The 22,989-nt window shown below is 41.1% G+C and overlaps 1 pseudogene; it reads left to right on the top strand.

The window, feature by feature from the left end:
• Positions 1 to 1,414: 1,414 nt before the first annotated feature.
• LOC117510987 overlaps positions 1,415 to 22,989 on the top strand; it is a 95,302-nt pseudogene continuing 73,727 nt past the window's right edge.

Here is a 22,989-nt window from a genome sequence, read left to right as displayed (position 1 = left end):
AATGCTCCCTGCAAATTTCAAGACTCTGGCAGGACTGGACTTATGCTGAGAACTCTCTAATGATTTGTGGTTATTTTATAGGAAGAAACCTGAAGCAGACCAGATACAATGAAGAGGCCATCTGTATGGCCTTTTTCTCAGGACAGAACAGAAGGCAGAGAAAAAAGATTAACAGAAGACGCATTGACAAACTGAGACAAACAAATATAACTTACTGTGTGCAAAGGCGTGACAACACAACTGAATACACAACAAGGTGTAGATCAGAGTCCCAGAGAATCTGCGTGTGTTGTGTTTGCGTGTATGTCGATGCAAGATCTCAGTCATTCAGATATTATCTATGCAGAATTTCAAGTCATTGAGCCACTGTTTTTATTTGCTGTAGCCATTTAGCCATTTGACTTTTAAAAAATTAATGTTATATATTCCTGCTATAGTAAATAAAGAACAACCATCAAAAACCACATTTATACAGAAACATATTAGACTATATGTGGTTCCAGCTCGATGCACAAATTGTAAATAATGATAATGGCATCACCGCTCGTCACGCACAAGGAAAAGAAAAGGAAACCAGAATGACATACGGTCACTGAAGGCATTCAAATTAAGTTAATGTATATATAGATTTGCATTTATATATTTTATCAAATCCCTGGATGACTCACACCCAGGTTACATGCCATCAATATTCCTGTTCCTAAAGGCCCTTAATTTCCTGATAAATGTGAGGAAATAATGAATCCCCGTTCTGGTGCCATGTTAGCAAGCACTCCATGCACGCAAAGGATCATGGGATCCTGAAATAATGCAAAATAAATAAATGAATATATATTTTACATGCACTGGCAGTAAGTGTGTTTTACACTTTATATGTTATCCTCTGTAATTTATTTGTATGTGCATTCATTGTTATTATTTTTTACCAAATTAAAACCAACTAACCACACATACAAAAATGAAAGAAATGCCACTAAATCTTTAATATTTAAGTAAAACAGACCAAAATCATTTAAATCTACACGATGATTGTAATGAAGGGAATCTGTACAGTAGTGTAGGTACAATAAAATTTTAACATTTTTGTTTATCTCATGCCGTGTTCTGTTGGGTAAGTTATAAAAATCATTTTTTAAAGTAAAAATTAACTCCCACTGTGGCTAAAAACTGTGGGGAGAACATCTGGCGTGGACTAATTGCTGGAGTAATTATTCAGATTGAGTGATTAAGCGGTCATAACACGTCCAGGAAATAAAATAAAGTTCCGAAAGTTTCTTTATTACGTTGCGCAGCTTGTGTCCGCCTCATATTCTGCTTGGGGGCAAACTCACTGTGTGTGTGTGTGTGTGTTTGTTTGTGTGTAGAAAAAAACGCCCCTAAAAAGTGCGTCCCTGAAGTCATTTCCACCTCGGGAGGAGAAGTGACAGCATCTAATGCCTGGAGTGCACAGACCTGACTCACGCGCTCAGCGGACGGACTGCAGGAGCGACTGAAAATTCCGATTTTTTTCCCCCCTGTCGAGGAGGACGCATGCTGGATCTATGAAAAAACCCACGTGGATTAATTTTACTGTTTTACACCAGAAGGAATGCATATTTTGTTGTTGAAACTAACTTTCTTGTTGTCGCTGTTTGCTGTAACACGAGGTGAGTGTTTTCTTTCTCGCCTCATCTGAAACGTTTTCTGCGCCAAAAGAGAAGCAAAAGTAATTTGTTGGTACTGTAGTTTCATTTCGAGTTTTGCTTCGTTTCAAGTAGTTGTGTTCAGTCAAGATGAGTTGTGTAACAGCTCCAACTATAAGTTTAAGCTGTAACTTTTTTTGAAAACTCATCCTGCGTTATCCGAATGTAGTCAAGTTTGCGGAATATCAGACACCTGTTGTCTGATGACCCTCCAACCTGCTCACTTTCTCCACATTTTTTTCTTTCCATGTCAGGTATTAGTGTGAACAGCTTTGCAGTTTGACACAGTAACATAAATAGCTTTTATCACAAAAAAAAATCTTGCAAACCTATGCCCCCCCCCCCCAACCCAAATGGCGCAATTTTATTATTATTATTTTTTTTTCCTGGGACAGCTGTGGAGGATTATCTCCCCTGTCAAAATGGTGTGAAGTCCAATTCTGCGCAAACTGCACTTTGAGGTGGCAAGAGTCACACCAGTGCTTCACATTTGGTGGACACATAGGCGGCAGAAGAAGAGTGTTAGCAGGGCACAAGCCACCCGCCCCCCCCCCCCCCAAAAAAATATGTAAAATGCCTTTCAGACACCCAAGAAAATCCATGATATCCTAGTATGCTTTTTAATATTTTACAAACTATCGAAATCAAATCAGAAATCAGTCATTTGTGTCCTCCTTATTACAAGCAATGAGTGATAAAGTTCAAGTTTGTTAATCTGTTATATCTATTTAAAGGCTCAATGTAAAGTAAAAATATAATAAAATGTGTTTTTCCTTGGCTTTCTCAGGCCATAAAATAAGGAAGTGGCTATTCACACGGCCGCCATGTCCATAACTCTCATTTGGCTATTTGCACGGCAAGACTCTGGTGGTAAAACTTGGAACTACTTGTATAAACAAACATACTGCATTAAATGAGAGTTATGGACACTACCGCCGTTCGAATAGGGACGGCCTTTTGCCACCAGAATACTGAAATGAGAGTTATGGACATGGTTGAATAAAAAAAAAAAAAAAAATCAAAATCGAGTTAAGACATCTTGAATGCAGTATGTTTGTTTATACAAGTAGTTCCAAGTTGTGCCACCAGAGTCTTGCCGTGCAAATAGTGAAATGTGGACACAGCCGAATTAAAAAAAAAATCATCAAAATCGAAAAATATTAAAGGAGTTATGACATCTTGAATGCAGTATGTTTGTTTATACAAGTAGTTCCAAGTTTTGTCACCAGAGTCTTGCCATGCGAATAGTGAAATGAGAGTTATGGACACGGCCGCCGTGCGAATAGCCACGGTCATAAACTAATGCCAGTCCAGAAGATCTAAAAGTATAAAAAAATGACAAGACAAACTACAAACCTTGGAATAAAACCAGAAACGATAATCAGGTAAATGCTAAAGCAGTTGATCTTACCAGCATTAATAAATGATTGAATTAAACATGCTAAGTGCCAAAATAACACTTGTGAACGTGCCATTTAACACAGACGACTGTGGAAAAAAAGTTCCTCAGCAGAAATTCCCAGACTCCCTCATGAGACAGATGACATACACTCACTTTATTTATTTATTTGCCTTGCTGATACCGGGTTGGATCCCCTTTTGCCTTCAGAACTGCCTTAATCCTTCGTGGCATAGGTTCAACAAGGTGTTGGAAACAGTCCTCAGAGATGTTGGTCCATATTGACATGATAGCATTACGCAGTCTCCTATTCAACCAGTCTGCCCATTCTCCTCTGACATCAACAAGGCATTTTCGTCCACACAACTGCCACTCACTTGATATCTCCTCTTTTTTGGACCATTCTCTGTCAACCCTAGAAATGGTTGTCCGTGAAATTCCAGGTAGATCAGCAGTTTCTTAAAGGCATTGAGTTGCTGCCTTACGATTGCATGATTAGCATTTGTGTTAACAAGCAGTTGAACAGGTGTACTTATTAAAGTGGCAGGTGAGTGTATAGTGGCACTTCAAATTTGCTCACCTCTCCCCTGCATCACCTCCAGCAATTGCCATATTGTAATGACTGACAGGGGAATAGCTTGCTTATGAGAGGTGGGTTTTATCAAATTGCACTTGAGTCATACATTTCTATTTGCAGGCCTGAGATGTTCCACATCCATGGAGTCGTGTTTGAACCAGGGGAAGTGTGAAGTGACTCCGGATGGCAATGGGGTGTGCAAGTAAGTGTAACATCTGCAATTCTTTTGTACAAGTGACAAATCCCAGCAGAGAGCACTGGAATTTGACATTTGTCAGGTTTTTTGCTTTTATTTATTGATTTATTTATTGCTGGGGCAGGTCTGCGGGGGGGAGATACACGGTGGGACATGAAGGCTTAGAGAACTGAACTTGTATGCCAGGGTTGCTATTTCTGGGAGGCAAATTGTCAGAGCTGAGAAAGAATGTGTGTGGACATTGATGAAGACAGGTTCACCAAAACTGAGAACGAAAGAGAAAGAGTGGGTGTATGTTACAGGCTACCACACTCGCCCCGTGCAGCCAAACTTTGGCAGTCTTAAATCTTGTTTTTCTTTTATTTTATGGAGCGACAGCTGGGGTTGCCAGAAGCTCGGCAACCATTGTTCCCTTCTGCGATTAATTCTGTGTGACTAATGTGGGTGAGGCTTCCCAGAGAGACCTCAGACCCTGTCCTCCTACCACACCCCCTCCTTGAGTTTTTATCCCCACCCCAGTGCCCCCCCCCCCCCATCCCCATCATTCCTTAACAGATGGTAAAGGGTCGATTTCTTTTTTTTTTGTAATCAATAGAGAGAAATGCATTTTATTGAAGAGCTTCTCAGTTTTCCTTTTATTTATTTATTTATTTATTGAGAGTTGTTCAGTTCTCATGTAAACCTGTGAGGCCTGAACTGAACTGGTTTAGTCACAACAACAGCTCACTTTGCATTTGACCATATTTCCAACCCAGCCATTGGCATTCAACTGGAGGAGTCACTGAGAGGACTGACTACCAAATAATTGGTCCAGCCGGGCTTCAGCCTTGAGACTCTAAGGCCCTTGCAGCCACTTTGGCCTGCTGCCACATCTTAATTTGGTCTGGTTGTGTTATTCACCCCTCAGTCACCCCACCACCCACGGCTACCCTTCACCCTCCCACCGCACTGGGCTACAGTGCCTTCATTGTGCACTTGCACTGTCCTCTCCAGACCTCCAGTTAAACATGGAGATGGACTTGAGTGGCTTGATCCATCCTCACAGATTTGAAAAGGTTTGAGCGGGAAAACTAGAGTTTGTGTGTGTGCGTGTGTGTTGTGTCATTACCAGGCTGCAACTTTATAAGTGCGATTTCACTTGCATGAGTGACCTTGTCCTTCATAGCTTTGCCAGTGTCAGTGTATCCAAAGGGCGGCAGTGTTGACATTCACCTAGGGTTGGAATGTCGAGCGCCTGCTGCCTTGTCTACACCCGTCCATCATTCCCTGTGATGTGAAACACAGTATGAATGAATGCAGAAATGTAGTCGCTAAATACTTTATTTGGAGCACTTATTTCAGCAACACAGAAGGAGAGGAGAGGTCCAGACAAGTTTTGTGTTATTCTAGCTATAGTAATTCTTACAGATCAGTCAAGTTTAGGAGAATGCTGTGGTGAGATGTATTACTACAACCACTACAATAGAACCTAACTGGCAACCTCTTGTGTAGGCCTGCACTGAATTTTTTTTTTTAAATTGCTGTAATTTCTTTCATCTAAATTTATTAGTTTCTCTAAAACTATATGTACTATAATTGCAGGTTTCAATCATATTATAATATAATCTAGGAATACTCAAACAGTTATGCATAATAAGCTTCTCACAATACCAAAAGTTCAGTAACCAAAACTTGTTGGAGACTTGGTCAGGGCGGCTTGGGTCATGCACTGCCAATCGGGAAAAAGAGATTTTTTTTTTCTGTTTGAGTCTACCCCTTTTATCATCTCATCTCATCTTCAACTGCTTATCCGGGAATGGGTCGCAGGAGCAACAGCTCCAGCAGGGGACCCCAGACTTCTCTTTCCCAAACCACATTGACCACCTCTGACTGGGGGATCGCAAGGCATTCTCAGGCCAGTGTGGAGATATAATTTCTCTACCGAGTCCTGGGTCTTCCCCGGGGTCTCTTCCCAGATGGACATGCCCGGAACACCTCCCTAGGGAGGCGCTCAGGGGGCATCCTTACCAGATGCCCAAACCACCTCGGCTGCTTTCAACACAAAGAAGCATCGGCTCTACTCCGAGCTCCCTATGGATGACCGAACTTTTCACCTTATCTCTAAAGGAGACACCAGCCACCCTCCTAAGGAAGCCCATTTTGGCCGCTTGTACCTGCAATCTAGTTCTTTCGGTCAAGACCCAACCCTCATGACCGTAGGTGAGAGTAGGAACAGGATTGACCAGTAGATCGGGAGCTTTGCCTTTTGGCTCAGCTCCCTTTTCGTCACAACGGTACGGTAGAGCGAATGTAACACCGCCCCTGTTGTGCCGATTCTCTGGCTAATCTCACGCTCCATTGTCCCCTCACTCCTGAACAAGACCCCGAGGTACTTGAACCCCTTCACTTGGGGCAAGTGTATGTATACGAGGTCTGTCAATAAAGTATAGGTCCTTTTTATTTTTTTCAAAAACTATATGGATTTCATTCATATGTTTTTACGTCAGACATGCTTGAACCCTCGTGCGCATGCGTGAGTTTTCCACGCCTGTCGGTGACGTCATTCGCCTGTGAGCACTCCTTGTGGGAGGAGTCGTCCAGCCCCTCCTCGGAATTCCTTTGTCTGAGAAGTTGCTGAGAGACTGGCGCTTTGTTTGATCAAAATTTTATCTAAACCTGTGAGGCACATCGAAGTGGACACGGTTTGAAAAATTAAGCTGGTTTTCGGTGAAAATTTTAACGGCTGATGAGAGATTTTGAGGTGATACTGTCGCTTTAAGGACTTCCCACGGTGCGAGACGTCGCGCAGCACTCTCAGGCGCCGTCATCAGCCTGTTTCAAGCTGAAAACCTCCACATTTCAGGCTCTATTGATCCAGGACGTCGTGAGAGAACAGAGAAGTTTCAGAAGAAGTCGGTTTCAGCATTTATCTGGATATTCCACTGTTAAAGGAGATTTTTTTAATGAAAGACGTGCGGACGGATTGCAGCATCGGCTCGCAGCCGCTGCGACGCTCCGCCACAGGAAAAACACCTCTGTTGGAAGCCTTAAGGACAAGTTGGAACATGTCCAGCTGTTAAACAATTTCTCATATACTCACTCCACTGAAAGCCATCAAAAGCCGCCTGGATTTTACAAATGGTTATCAACACGGAGGTGTTTTTCCTGTGCTGCCGCACCGCGCCGGCTGCGTCCCGACGCGCGGACCCGTCCGCACGTCTTTCATTAAAAAAATCTCCTTTAACAGTGGAATATCCAGATAAAATGCTGAAACCGACTTCTTCTGAAACTTCTCTGTTCTCTCACGACGTCCTGGATCAATAGAGCCTGAAATGTGGAGGTTTTCAGCTTGAAACAGGCTGACGACGGCGCCTGAGAGCGCTGCGTGACGTCTCGCACCGTGGGAAGTCCTTAAAGCGACAGTATCACCTCAAAATCTCTCATCAGCCGTTAAAATTTTCACAGAAAACCAGCTTAATTTTTCGAACCGTGTCCACTTCGATGTGCCTCACAGGTTTAGAAAAAATTTTGATCAAACAAAGCGCCAGTCTCTCAGCAACTTCTCAGACAAAGGAATTCCGACGAGGGGCTGGACGACTCCTCCCACAAGGAGTGCTCACAGGCGAATGACGTCACCGACAGGCGTGGAAAAACTCACGCATGCGCACGAGGGTTCAAGCATGTCTGACATAAAAACATATGAATGAAATCCATATAGTTTTTGAAAAAAATAAAAAGGACCTATACTTTATTGACAGCCCTCGTAGTTAAGTGCACGTATAGTTAACTGTAATTTCTCCTTCTGCATCTCCTTTTCTGCTGCAGTTGTGGAAGAACAATATTACCAACACAGTGGTAAAATTAGTATCGCCATGTTTTCAGAATTTAGGTATTGACTGGGTATCAAAGTGTTGGTTGTCGGGATTTCCCTACTGCATATATTATTGTGGTATAAATTTTACACAATAACATTAAAGCAAAATTTAAAAAAATGTGTGTCTGCATTGGCGGAATATCTCTAGTCATCCCTGGGAGATCTGGAGCTGTATGGGCATCCTGTCTTTATTTGAAAATTCAGCAAACGTGGCCCCTGCGAGAAATGCATGTTAACTTTTAAAGTGGATGGACTATGAGCGGAAAAAAGCAAAACAGAAACATCTATCTTGCTCATTGTCATAGATAGTTAAATATCCAGCAAATACTGAACCAAGTAATCTGCAATGCTGGCGGAGGCTCCGTCGCGACCTGAATCAAATATTTGAGAAAGCGCCACATTAAATAACGCAAGGGTTTTTTAAACCAGCTCAGAAACACAAAATCAGCCAGATAATGTCAATTTACCCAGACTGACTTCAAACATGAGTAAATTTAAGTATTTTTTATAAAATGTTTTGATGGTTTCGTGTTGAGTTTTGTAAATGAGGAAGTGACTGTCATGAAAGCGCTTCAGGTATTCACAGCGAGTGTGCCATCTAGTGTTCAAGAGATGTTCAGCTGCTGAACATAAATTTATGTAATTCTTTCACCAAAACATCAAAGCTAGGCTTGCATCTTAGATCTACCTTACGGCAAATTGTACCAGTAGCTTTGAGATCTGCACAATAAATGTTTTCAAAATTACATTATATCTCTCATTTTTATTTATTTATTTTGATCAGTTTACGTTTGCTAAGGGACCCATTCAGAAACACATTATAATTTTTACACTTAACCCCTTAACGCCCGAATTTATATAGCTGTATATAAAAAATGTTTTGTGTGTGTTTTTGCCTTTAAGTAGATGGTAAATAATGTTGAGATTATTAATTTCACTTTTGCACAAAAACTAGATAGTAATATTGGGTATTCTGGTAATGACTTTGTTATAATGTTATAATAATAATAATGATGGTATGTTGCAAATTTGCGACAACAGGCATACAGGTCAATTTGGTAAGTTGCATATTTGAGTCAGAGATTGTAGCATATATGCGACGATTGGCGTTAAGGGGTTAAGTTTTCTATCGCAATATATTTTCCATTTGTCGTGATTGGAATATTTCATGCAAAAGGAATAATCATCCTGTTTTAAATTACATTTTTATGGAATAAAGATACTTTTTAATAATATTATTCAGTGGGAGAGTTTTTTTTAAATAAAATGATCATAAGAAGGTAGTAAATATAATAACAGAAGTATGAGTTTATTTCACCCCAGTTAAAATGTCACCTCTCCTCGAGTAAAGTGTAATGTCAAGGTCAAGTAAGTGGCATTGGCTCTTTCAGTTTTATACAGCCAATGTTGTTGAGATTCCTACTTGACATGCCATACCATACATACCAGTTCCTCCGCATATCTGGTCTGACTGCAGATTATCTTCAAACACACTTCAAGGAGACCTCTCATCTACTGTAGAGGTTTGACAGTAACACAAAGCAGGTAAAGAGCTGAGCCAATACCAGCTCCAAATACCAATGGCACAGTGGCTAAAATCAAAGCAGCTCCCAGCAGAGCTGCTTTCTTCCCGGAGAGATGAGAGATGTTTGGCCAGCTCAGGGGTGAGGAAGGATGCTGCTGAGAGCTTGAATACATTCATCAGTTAGTGTGATGAAAAAAATACAGCAGGTTTTTGAAAATGTGTTGATAGTCAGGAATCACACATTGTTGGGTTTTAAGATTTAGGCGCTCATGCTAGATGAAAACTTTGAGTTTATATGAAAAATAATTGGCTGCAAAGATGCAAACACATTAATCAGTTAAAACTATCTTCTGAAATGACCCTCTGTATTGAAAAGATGTAAGTTCCTGGAACATGAGTATTATAAATTAATTCTCAAAATTGCTGATTAACATTTTTCGTTTGATTGACTAGTTCAAATTATTTTCTTTTATAATTTTTTTTGAAAACACACAGTATACCAGAGGTGGGACGAAGTCACCAGCAAGTCAGTCTCAAGTCATGAATCTGCAAGTCTCAAGTCATAATGACCATCAGTTGTTTGCAAGCTGACTTGTGACTTGATTTGAGACTTGCAGATTCATGACTTGAGAATGACGACAGTGACTTTGTCCCACCTCTGCAGTATACTCCTACACATCCATTACACAGTACACATCTTTAAATTCTATTTATACCATGGTCAGTGAGAATTCCATGTCTGACTGGCGTGCATTATTTTCGTGTATATGCACACGTAGTTCGGCGAGTTAAGTCACTGTAATATTACTCCACTCTGTTCGTCACCATAGCAACGCGCAAATCAGTTGGCGCAGATCAGCTGTGTTTTGACAGGTGAATGACAAAAATGCGATAAAACATTGATTTCCAAGTGAATTTTAATATTTTTGGCCAAAATAAAACGTTTGAGGAATGGGAAGAGGAGGAGAGCAAACAAGAAGAACAGCAAAAGCAACGGCCTAAAGATTTAACATTGGACGAACTGGACAAGATTGAAGACGGGAAAGAAGAAAAAAACAGTTGCCAAGGATGAAAATATCTTGAGACTGGCATAAAATAGTCCCAAATACTTACGCATTTTTATCAAGTTCTATTAACTTAAATAAATATTTGTGTGTTAGCTCACTGGGTGGGACCATGGTATAAGCGGATTAAACAACTCGAAGCCGTGCATTATACGGTTTGAATGCACTGTGTGTTTTAGACTCCGCGTTGTGCATTCAAACCGTATAATGCACGGCTTCGAGTTGTTTAATCCTTACATATTCATTAGGGGTGTCAGGGATTACAAAAGCTACAGTTTGAATTGGATACAGTTTTAAGACATGAATTGGATCAGGAAAAAAACGGCTCAAATATTACTTTGCGTTCTGTTTTTAAAAAGAACTTAATGAGCAAAGACAACAAGGAACATTTGCCTGTATTCCTGAATGAAGACAAGGTGTTCAATGTTTTACATAATGTTTTCAAATAAAAATGCTTCATTCATTCATTAATTTTTGTAGCTTGTCTGAGTCTGGTTAAAAAAAGAGCTGCAGCTTTTATTTAGTGACAAACTATCTCTTGTAGGGGGGCAAAGCTCTCGATTTACCTATCGATCTATGTTCCGATCCTCACCTATGGTCATGAGATTTGTATCATGACCGAAAGAACGAGATCGTGAGTACAAGCGGCCGAGATGAGTTTCCTCCGCAGGGTGGCTGGGCGCTCCCTTAGAGATAGGGTGAGGAGCTCGGAGTCAAGCCGCTGCTCCTCCACGTTGAAAGGAGCCAGTTGAGGTGGATCTTTTCCGGATGCCCTCTGGACGCCTCACTGGAGAGGTGTTCCGGGCATGTCCCATCGGGAGGAGGCCCCGGGGAAGACCCAGGACACGCTGGAGGGACTACGTCTCTCGGCTGGCTTGGGAACACCTTGGGGTTCCCCTGGAGGAGCTGGGGGAGGTGTGTGTGGATTGGGAGGTCTGGGCGGCTTTGCTTGAGCTGCTGCCCCCGCGACCTGACTCAGGATAAAGCGGAAGAAAATGGATGGATGGTTGGACTATCTCTTGTATAGAAGTTTGTCTTTTGTGACCATTGTTATATTCATTGAAACTTTAAAAAAAAAATTAATTCAAACTTGTTCGACTCCACTTACTCCGATCACAGCAGGGCTCTCCCTACGCAATGGCATAATGGCGCTGCAGCATCATGTTGGGATGGAGTTTCAAATTTAGAGCGTTCCCTCTCTGTTTCCCCGGCTAATTATTTATTTTTTTTCATGTCGTTACGAGTTTCAGATCTTTCCCAAACCGGGCATTATTTGAATAGTTAAACATGATTCACTTAAAATGCGATGGACAAACGCACCCCCTACATTATTTCACTCACATGATTAGGACTCTATAAGAAACACCTTTCTGAAAATGTTTACATGTGTATTTTCTTTTATTTTGACGGGTGGAACTGAGGTAAGCATCGTTACCTCATAGCAAGAAGGTTCTGGGATCAAGCCCAACCATGCTGGAGTGGTGTCAGGAATTCAGTCTGCCACAAAATTTGCACCAAATTGTGAAACTTGGCCCATACCACATCCGCTGTGGTGAGCCAGAGCAGCCAACAGAAGCAACCTAATGTCTGAGTGTGTCTCATAATCTCTTGCTGTCCTGTACTGCAACCAGCCATTAGGGGGTGATGGAGAGATTTTGGCTCATTGTTATTTTCAATGTTTGGTGTGGACATAACTTTGACACAAAAGAATATTTCTAGATTGTCTAGACATGGTCTCGAATAACAAATGCTGCCCTCAGTGGTATGCACAGCGACTGCTACAGTATACACCCAGATTAATGAAAGTGAGTCCTTGTCTCTCATGTCCTGGGATTTTTCAATACAACCTCTCTTTGCTCTGATTGGATGACTGTCTTACCCCACCACCATCACACCACACACACACACACACACACACACTACACTACACTTCCCCACAATTCCATTCAGAGTCATGAAGCCGCTTCGGAATGGCCAGAGGGAAGAAAAGGTGCTGTATCTGATCATATCATCGCACAAGGAGAACACACAGTGCGAGGCTTTTATATGGCCGCTGCCGCCGGTGTAGGGTTCCTTTTGGCACAGATCCTTCTAGTGAGGGGCCTGCTGGGCACAGTGTTCTGGGTGAATAAAGCGACTGGTTGGTGGGGAACCTCAGCACCGTGGATTAGTGTTATTTGAGCCTCACAGGGATGACATATGCCAAGGCGAATGTCGTACAAACTTTGAGCGCAGGCTGGCGGTACTGACAGCATGTACATGAATGAGACAAAGACAACATCTATACCAAACCACACTTCCTCATTTTATTTTTTAAATCCAACCACCTGTCAGGGGTTCAGAATATAATAACTAAAAGCGACACACACTCACCCACACAGCGGCATGCTCTATAATACCCATGATTACGTGTGGTTTTGCCCATTCACGTCCACATTGACTGACTGACTTTGTTTGCCAGGTGTGCCTTTAGCGTTGAGTAACTCGAGTGTCTGACACGAACTCACAGGATATTTAGCAGAATAGACTGTGATGCTTTTGTAGTAGAATGGTTGTTCAGCTTTGGGATCAAGTGAGGAATGCAGATTGTAAGGCTGATACAGTTGTGTGTTGGATTAAAAAATAAGGATTACACACTGGAATAATAATCCAGAGTCCACGTGTCTATAAAATGGGTGTCCGATTGCACTGTCAACTATATCTTCAGCAACCCATAAAGCCTTTAAGGGGTTCCCAGCCTTGTAAAGTAGGCATTGGCAGTCGTGATTAGAGCTGTTATGACTCACCAAACACATGCACACACACACACACACACACACACACACACACACACACACACACACACACACACACACACACACACACACACAAATGGTTGGTTTCTGAGGTTGCTGGCTTTTTCCCATGGCTGTGTCCATAATGATCCCAAATAAACAGGGTCTCTCTAATGAAAGCTGCCAGATGTGGACAGACCGGGTCACCTCTCCAGTACAATTATTGAGCACGGAAAAGAAGGAGGCGGAATGATGGGCAGTGCTTTCCTCTATAATTTTAGGAAGGCTGGGGAATTGTGGTAACTTGACTTCCAGTTCCACAACAAACACTCCCCTCCTCCTCATTTTTAGCCAGGTGTGGTTTTAGTGAAATTTTATTTGAACGTTAATGTTACGTTATTGAAGCAGCAGCATATAAACACATATTCACATACTCTAGAGATGGTTTCCCGTTGCTGCTCAGGGAAAGAACAAGCACACAAGAGAGGGAAGCGCAGAGGAAAACAGAGAGGCCCTCTTGGGCAGTGCTTTTAAAATGGATCAGACAAGACTAAAGGGGACTTAGTTGAGGCAGGGAACCAAATAGACACAAAATGAGAATGAGTGGTGAAGAGACAGCCGATGAAGGGCCAGAGGTATGAACACTTAATTAACACTGACTCACAGTTGGCATGTCTGAGTCAATAAAAAAATGATACCTGAATGAAACAGAAACGGAGGAATTAATAAAAAAAAAAACACTTTTATTAAAGGATAGGTTTGGAGTAGAGTAATTGTTTAATGTGTTTGCATCATGAACTGAAAGTCCTGGCTGCCTCTAGGTTGCCCGTGTTCTATTCTCCTTGTACATCTGGAGTTGCGTGAGGAATGGCATCCTGTGTAACACTTATGCCAATGTCCCGGTCTGGTGACCAGCTAGGCTACACAGCTGCTTGTGACTGTGTCACAGTGGAAACTCCAATATTTGGGAATGGCCAATTCTCTATATTAAATCTTTCCAGTTAAATCAGTTTCGATCACCAATTCAGTTGTATTTTAACCCCTAACCCCTGGAGTTTCCAATAGGAGAATTGGCATTTTTTGCTAGATTACTACTACTAATAAATTTATTTATGAAACGCTTTGACACAAAAAGCTTCAAAGTGCTTTACAATTGAAAGACCTATTGAAGGTGCCATCTGATAAACTCAAATGCAGTCTGATTTTTTATGAGGACAGTGGTGGAGGTGATGGTCTAGTGGTTAAGGCGTTGGTCTTGAGACCAGAAGATCCTCGGTTCAAATCCCAGCCTGACTTGAAAATCACTAAGGACCCTTTGGCACACCATTGCTCCTGGTGTGTAGTGAGCGCCTTGTATGGCAGCACCCTGACATCGGGGTGAATGTGAGGCATTATTTGTAAAGCGCTTTGAGCGTCTCATGCAGATGGAAAAGCGCTATATAAATGCAGTCCATTTCCATTTGACAGTGATCCAACACAAATGCGGATTTGTACGCTTCCCTTTTTATTAGGTTCATATTTCAGAAGAAAAAGGTAAATTAACCAATTCCATTTATGTGTCCAAAGTTTCTGGGTGGAATAATGCAATCGCTTGCTTCAACTGGCTAGCTCTCCTCTGTCCGACTCAGACACAGAGCTCAATTGGGGTTTACCAGCGCCTCCTGCAAAGAGCATGAAACTACACTGTAAAATATAATAAGTTGGCTTTACTAAAAAAACATATGCAAAATTGTTGCCTTAAAAAAAGTAATTTATGTTGGCTTAAAGGGATCAGATTTGATTAACTTAAATATCGTGTGTGCAGTACTCAGATTAATTTAAATAATTGGATAATAGTAACTTGTTCATTTTGATTTAGCAGTACTCAAACTTAAAAATCTAAATCAAATCAAATCAGTTTTATTTATATAGTGCCAAATCACAACAGTCGCCCCAAGGCGCTTTATATTGTAAAGCAAAAGCCATATAATAATTACAGAAAAACCCCAACGGTCAAAACGACCCCCTGTGAGCAAGCACTTTGGCGACAGTGGGAAGGAAAAACTCCCTTTTAACAGGAAGAAATCTCCAGCAGAACCAGGCTCAGGGAGGGGCAGTCTTCTGCTGGGACTGGTTGGGGCTGAGGGAGAGAACCAGGAAAAAGACATGATGTGGAAGAGAGCAGAGATCAGTCACTAATGATTAAATGCAGAGTGGTGCATACAGAGCAAAAAGAGAAAGAAACACTCAGTGCATCATGGGAACTCCCCAGCAGTCTAAGTCTATAGCAGCATAACTAAGGGATGGTTCAGGGTCACCTGATCCAGCCCTAACTGTAAGCTTTAGCAAAAAGGAAAGTTTTAAGCCTAATCTTAAATGTAGAGAGGGTGTCTGTCTCCCTGATCCAAATTGGGAGCTGGTTCCACAGGAGAGGAGCCTGAAAGCTGAAGGCTCTGCCTCCCATTCTACTCTTAAAAACCCTAGAAACTACAAGTAAGCCTGCAGTCTGAGAGCGAAGTCCTCTATTGGGGTGATATGGTACTATGAGGTCCCTAAGATAAGATGGGACCTGATTATTCATAACCTTATAAGTAAGAAGAAGAATTTTAAATTCTATTATAGAATTAACAGGAAGCCAATGAAGAGAGGCCAGTATGGGTGAAATATGCTCTCTCCTTCTAGTCCCGTCAGTACTCTAGCTGCAGCATTTTGAATTAACTGAAGGCTTTTCAGGGAACTTTCAGGACAACCTGATAATAATGAATTACAATAGTCCAGACTAAAGGAAATAAATGCATGAATTAGTTTTTCAGCATCACTCTGAGACAAGACCTTTCTAATTTTAGAGATATTGCGCGAATGCAAAAAAGCAGTCCTACATATTTCCTTAATATGCGCATTGAAGGACATATCCTGATCAAAAATGACTCCAAGATTTCTCACAGTATTACTAGAGGTCAGGGTAATGCCATCCAGAGTAAGGATCTGGTTAGACACCATGTTTCTAAGATTTGTGGGGCCAAGTACAATAACTTCAGTTTTATCTGAATTTAAAAGCAGGAAATTAGAGGTCATCCATGTCTTTATGTCTGTAAGACATTCCTGCAGTTTAACTAATTGGTGTGTGTCCTCTGGCTTCATGGTTAGATAAAGCTGGGTATCATCTGCATAACAATGAAAATTTAAGCAATGCTTTCTAATAATGCTGCCTAAGGGAAGCATGTATAAAGTGAATAAAATTGGTCCTAGCACAGAACCTTGTGGAACTCCATAATTAACCTTAGTCTGTGAAGAAGACTCCCCATTTACATGAACAAATTGTAATCTATTAGATAAATATGATTCAAACCACCGCAGCGCAGTGCCTTTAATACCTATGGCATGCTCTAATCTCTGTAATAAAATTTTATGGTCAACAGTATCAAAAGCAGCACTAAGGTCTAACAGGACAAGCACAGAGATGAGTCCACTGTCTGAGGCCATAAGAAGATCATTTGTAACCTTCACTAATGCTGTTTCTGTACTATGATGAATTCTGAAACCTGACTGAAACTCTTCAAATAGACCATTCCTCTGCAGATGATCAGTTAGCTGTTTTACAACTACCCTTTCAAGAATTTTTGTGAGAAAAGGAAGGTTGGAGATTGGCCTATAATTATGTAAGCTAGCTGGGTCAAGTGATGACTTTTTAAGTAATGGTTTAATTACTGCCACCTTAAAAGCCTGTGGTACATAGCCAACTAATAAAGATAGATTGATCATATTTAAGATCGAAGCATTAATTAATGGTAAGGGTTCCTTGAGCAGCCTGGTAGGAATTGGGTCTAATAGACATGTTGATGGTTTGGAGGAAGTAACTAATGAAAATAACTCAGACAGAACAATTGGAGAGAAAGAGTCTAACCAAATACCGGCATCACTGAAAGCAGCCAAAGATAACGATATGTCTTTGGGATGGTTATGAGTAATTTTTTCTCTAATAGTTAAAATTTTATTAGCAAAGAAAGTCATGCAGTCATTACTAGTTAAAGTTAAAGGAATACTCGGCTCAATAGAGCTCTGACTCTTTGTCAGCCTGGCTACAGTGTTGAAAAGAAACCTGGGGTTGTTGTTATTTTCTTCAATTAGTGATGAGTAGTAAGATGTCCTAGTTTTACGGAGGGCTTTTTTTATAGAGCAACAGACTCTTTTTCCAGGTTAAGTGAAGATCTTCTAAATTAGTGAGACGCCATTTCCTCTCCAACTTACGGGTTATCTGCTTTAAGCTGCGAGTTTGTGAGTTATACCACAGAGTCAGGCACTTCTGATTTAAGGCTCTCTTTTTCAGAGGAGCTACAGCATCCAAAGTTGTGCTCAATGAGGATGTAAAACTATTGACGAGATAATCTATCTCACTCACAGAGTTTATGTAGCTACTCTGCACTGTGTTGGTATATGGCATTGGAGAACATAACAAAGAAGGAATCATATCCTTAAACCTAGTTACAGCGCTTTCCGAAAGACTTCGGCTGTAATGAAACTTATTCCCCACTACTGGGTAGTCCATTAAAGTAAATGTAAATGTTATTAAGAAATGATCAGACAGAAGGGGGTTTTCAGGGAATACTGTTAAGTCTTCAATTTCCATACCATAAGTCAGAACAAGATCTAAAGTATGGTTAAAGTGGTGGGTGGACTCATTTACATTTTGAGTGAAGCCAGTTGAGTCTAATAATAAATTAAATGCAGTATTGAGGCTGTCATTCTCAGCATCTATGTGGATGTTAAAATCGCCCACTATAATTATCTTATCTGAGCTAAGCACTAAGTCAGACAAAAGGTCTGAAAATTCACAGAGAAACTCACAGTAACGACCAGGTGGACGATAGATAACAACAAATAAAACTGGTTTTTGGGACTTCCAATTTTGATGGACAAGACTAAGAGTCAAGCTTTCAAATAAATTAAAGCTCTGTCTGGGTTTTTGATTAATTAATAAGCTGGAGTGGAAGATTGCTGCCAATCCTCCCCCTCAGCCCGTGCTACGAGCATTCTGACAGTTAGTGTGACTTGGGGGTGTTGACTCATTTAAACTAACATATTCATCCTGCTGTAACCAGGTTTCTGTAAGGCAGAATAAATCAATATGTTGATCAATTATTATATCATTTACTAACAGGGACTTAGAAGAGAGAGACCTAATGTTTAATAGACCACATTTAACTGTTTTAGTCTGTGGTGCAGTTGAAGGTGCTATATTATTTTTTCTTTTTGAATTTTTATGCTTAAATAGATTTTTACTGGTTGTTGGTGGTCTGGGAGCAGACACCGTCTCTACGGGGATGGGGTATTGGGGGGATGGCAGGGGGAGAGAAGCTGCAGAGAGGTGTGTAAGACTACAACTCTGCTTCCTGGTCCCAGCCCTGGATAGTCACCATTTGGAGGGTTTAATAAAATTGGCCAGATTTCTAGAAATGAGAGCTGCTCCATCCAAAGTGGGATGGATGCCATCTCTCCTAACAAGACCAGGTTTTCCCCAGAAGCTTTGCCAATTAGATTATAGTAACTTATTAATTTTGAGTTTGCAGTACTGAAATAGACTAGATTACTGTAACATATTTACTGTGAGCATCCAGTACTGAAGTGACAGCTTAATTCTCTTTAGTTTTGTTCATTCATCATATTCAGGTCAACTTAATTTTCTTGAAGCTACAATGGAAGCTACAGCTAACCGCTAACTTTTAGTATTGACCCGGTACAATGACAGCTACTGACAAGCCAGTTTTGCGTTTAAGCACTGCCAGCGCTTCTGAGTAAAAACAAAGGCGATCACAAACCCAACACAAACAACGATCAGAGCTTCTGTCTTTGAGCGCCCTGCCCACTGCTATAAGGAAGAGTCATTACCTCCATCTATAACCACAGAGTTGTGAGGAAAGCCACACAGATCTCCACAGACCCCACTCACACTCTGCACCAGCACTACACCTTTTTACCATCAGGTCGTAGGTTCAGGTCCCTGCCTTTCAGGACTAAGAGGGCCACCTCCAGTTTTCTGCCCACCTCGATCCGCCTGATGAACAGCAGCTAATGTGACTAGTTCTTTGAGCAGGCTGTGCTTGGCTTTTATTGGCTTTTGTAATTATATTTATTCAGTGTTGATGAAGTGTTGATTTTTATGAAATTTTATTATGCATGAAATGTGTGTTTCTGCTCGTGCTGGTGCTCTGTCTGCAAAGGAAGTTCCTAACGGATAAATAAAGTTATTTTGATTTGATTTGATTACTTTCAACATGGAACAATACTGACGTGTCGCAGAAGACATTAAAAGAAAAGCAGTTTTGACTTATGGTTTTGATTTATAAACCAAACTAATTCCGGACAGTTTATCAACAATGAGTGAAAAACAGGTTGGAGAGAGCACTGGTAGTTCAAACATGGACTCACCATGGACATTTGCTGGCGGGAATGTGCAAACTAAATGAGGCAAATCTGCACATGAATAAAGCTGCTATAAAAAGCTGCTGTGTTCCCACGTGTATAAAACCATCACAGCATGTATTTTTTTAATTTTTTTTATTTATTCTTCACAGCAGCCTGCTCGTCGGCAGCCAAAAGGCTGTTCACAAGCAAAGATGGGGCGAGGATCACCACTTTGTGAACAACTGCCTGAAAAAATATTCCAACAGTTTAAGAACAATGTTTCTCAACGTTCAATTGCAAGGAATTTAGGGATTCCATCATCTACCGTCCATAATATAATCAGAAGAGTCAGAGAATCTGGAGAACTTTCTACATGTAAGCGGCAAAGCCGAACACGAACACTGAATGCCTGTTACCGTCGATCCCTCAGGCGGCACTGCATTAAAAACCGACATCATTGTGTAAAGGATCTTACCGCGTGGGCTCAGGAACACTTCAGAAAACCATTGTCAGTTAACACAGTTTGTCGCTACGTCTACAAGTGTAAGTTAAAACTTGACCATGCAAAGTGAAAGCCATACATTAACAACATCCAGAAACACTGCTGACTTCTCTGGGCCTGACCTCATTTGAAATGAACAGACGCAAAGTGGAAAAGTGTGCTGTGGTCTGATGAATCCACATTTCAAATTGTTTTTGGAAATCATGGACATCATGTCCTCCGGACAAAAGAGGAAAAGGACCATCCAGATTGGTACCAGCGCAAAGTTGAAAAGCCAGCATCTGTGATGGTATGGGGGTGTGTTAGTACCCATGGCATGGGCAACTTACACATCTGTGATGCCACCATCAATGCTGAAAGGTACTTCCAGGTTTTGGAGCAACACATGCTGCCATCCAAGCAACGTCTTTTTCAGGGACGTCCCTACTTATTTCAGCAAGACAATGCCAAGCCACATTCTGCACGTGTTACAACAGCACGGCTTCGTAGTAAAAGAGTGCGGGTACTAGAGTGGTCTGCCTGCAGTCCAGACCTGTCGCCCATTGAAAATATATGGCACATTATGAAGCACAAAATACGACAACTGAGACCCCGGATTGTTGAACAACTGAAGTCGTACATCATGCAAGAATGGGAAAGAATTCCACTGACAAAGCTTCAGCAATTAGTATCCTCAGTTCCCAAACGCTTATTGAGTGTTGTTAGAAGGAAAGGTGATGTAACACAGTGGTAAACATACCAAAAAAAAAAAAAAAAAAAAGATTTTAAGATTAGGCTTAAAACGTTCCTTTTTGCTAAAGCTTATAGTTAGGGCTGGATCAGGTGACCCTGAACCATCCCTTAGTTATGCTGCTATAGACGTAGACTGCTGGGGGGTTCCCATGATGCACTGTTTCTTTCTCTTTTTGCTCTGTATGCACCACTCTGCATTTAATCATTAGTGATCGATCTCTGTTCCCCTCCACAGCATGTCTTTTTCCTGGTTCTCTCCCTCAGCGCCAACCAGTCCCAGCAGAAGACTGCCCCTCCCTGAGCCTGGTTCTGCTGGAGGTTTCTTCCTGTTAAAAGGGAGTTTTTCCTTCCCACTGTAGCCAAGTGCTTGCTCACAGGGGGTCGTTTTGACCGTTGGGGTTTTACATAATTATTGTATGGCCTTGCCTTACAATATAAAGCGCCTTGGGGCAACTGTTTGTTGTGATTTGGCGCTATATAAAAAAATTGATTGATTGATTGATAAACATACCACTATCTCAGCTTTTTGGAAACGTGTTGCAGACATCCATTTCAAAATGAGCAAATATTTGCACAAAAATATTAAGTTAATCAGTGTGAACATTAAATATCTTGTATTTGTGGTGTATTCAATTGAATATAGGTTGAAGAGGATTTGCAAATGATTGTATTCTGTTTTTATTTACATTTTACACAACGTCCCAACTTCATTGGAATTGGGGTTGTAATAAAATATCAAATGACAAGGATCTATTTTGGCCGTTATAGAAAACAAATAAATGTTTTTCCATTCTTTCAATGGAACAAATATTTAATTTTGAAATCATGAAATATTCATACCATTGAACTCATAAACATTCATTATTTGTATATTATTTCATTGGTTAATTTTCATTGGTGTTATTAAACATTTTCCTGGCCTTACGGGAGTTCTCATTCGCCTGGCAGGCAGCCAGACCTGTTGTAACATAGGGGAAACACTGCAACAATTGCTTTCATGTAATCACATAAAATGTATGCCCTGTGTAGTTATTGGCAGTTTTCACTGTTGTTTTGTTGCAGAACCTTTGGCAACATTGACAGCCTCTAAACTTCTTAAAGCCTGATGGTACTACTGTATATGTTCATTTATCATTCTGTTGATAGTAGCATCCATCCATCCATTTTCAAAACCCACTTATTCCAGTTAACATTCATGGAGGGTCTTGAGCCTGTCCCAGCATGTCTTTGAGAACACCCTGCACAGGCCGTCAGTCTAATGCAGGGCCAACACATATAGACAGACAAACTCATTCACACTCTTAATCACACCTGATGTCAATTTAGAGTAACCAATACACCTAAGCTGTATGTGTTTGGAAATGGGAGGAAACTGGAGCACCCGGAGGGAACCCATGCAAACATGAGAAGTAACTGAAGACTGAGACTCCATACAGAAAGGACCAGGTTGGCAGTGAATCTGCGACCTTCTTGCTGTGCAGCAACAGTGCTAACCACTAAGCCACCATGCAGCCCAGCCCTTAGAATGTGGTACAAAATAATTAAATAAATATATAAAGATCGTGTTTATAGAAAAACAAATGAAAATATATCAGGGGTTCCGTGTCCCCTAAAGCAGAAGTTCCCCCTCCCCCATTTAAAAAAGTGGCATATGCCGGAGTATTTTAACAATTTGGGTTTGCTGTGAACCTCTCTGACTGTGTGTTTACCAAATCTCATGGCTGTGGGAAATGTATATCTGAACATGTTAAACTCTAAAAATGCCTTCTCATCCCAAGGAGTGGAAACATATTAAATCATTAAAATTCAACCAAAATACTTTTGTTAGTTTAGTTTTTGGTTCTCCATAGATCATATACAATACAGTTCATAAAGTTGGAACTGACACATAATGGCTCGGCTAAAAATGTATATTGTATATTGTTATGTCATTTACAGAAGTGGAGTAAGACACTGTTTCTTTTACTGTCTCTCATGGTCCTTTACTTGGCAGAATAGCTGGATAAACAGACAGCCTAATTCACTAAGCTTCTTAGCCGATATGTAGATTTGTACCGTACAGCTGCCAAAATGTGCGCTTGATTTGTTTTTATTTGTATACAGTGCACATATGTGGCCTATATATTATGGCAGTTAAAAGCCACCATTCCCATCTGTGTGTGACCTCAGAAAGATGGCATATTGGCCCAACTCTGAGGAAAGCCCCTCAGTGATGCCTGGCCAAGGGTCACATGTCACCGCAACATCTGCTGAGGGCTGGAGCCTCCTCCCTGCCCTGTTATGCATCTCATCAGTGGTGCACAG

The sequence above is a fragment of the Thalassophryne amazonica genome, chromosome 5, assembly GCF_902500255.1.
Source record: "Thalassophryne amazonica chromosome 5, fThaAma1.1, whole genome shotgun sequence".
Classification (NCBI taxonomy): Eukaryota; Metazoa; Chordata; class Actinopteri; order Batrachoidiformes; family Batrachoididae; genus Thalassophryne; species Thalassophryne amazonica.
This window is presented reverse-complemented; position numbering and strand designations above follow the sequence as displayed.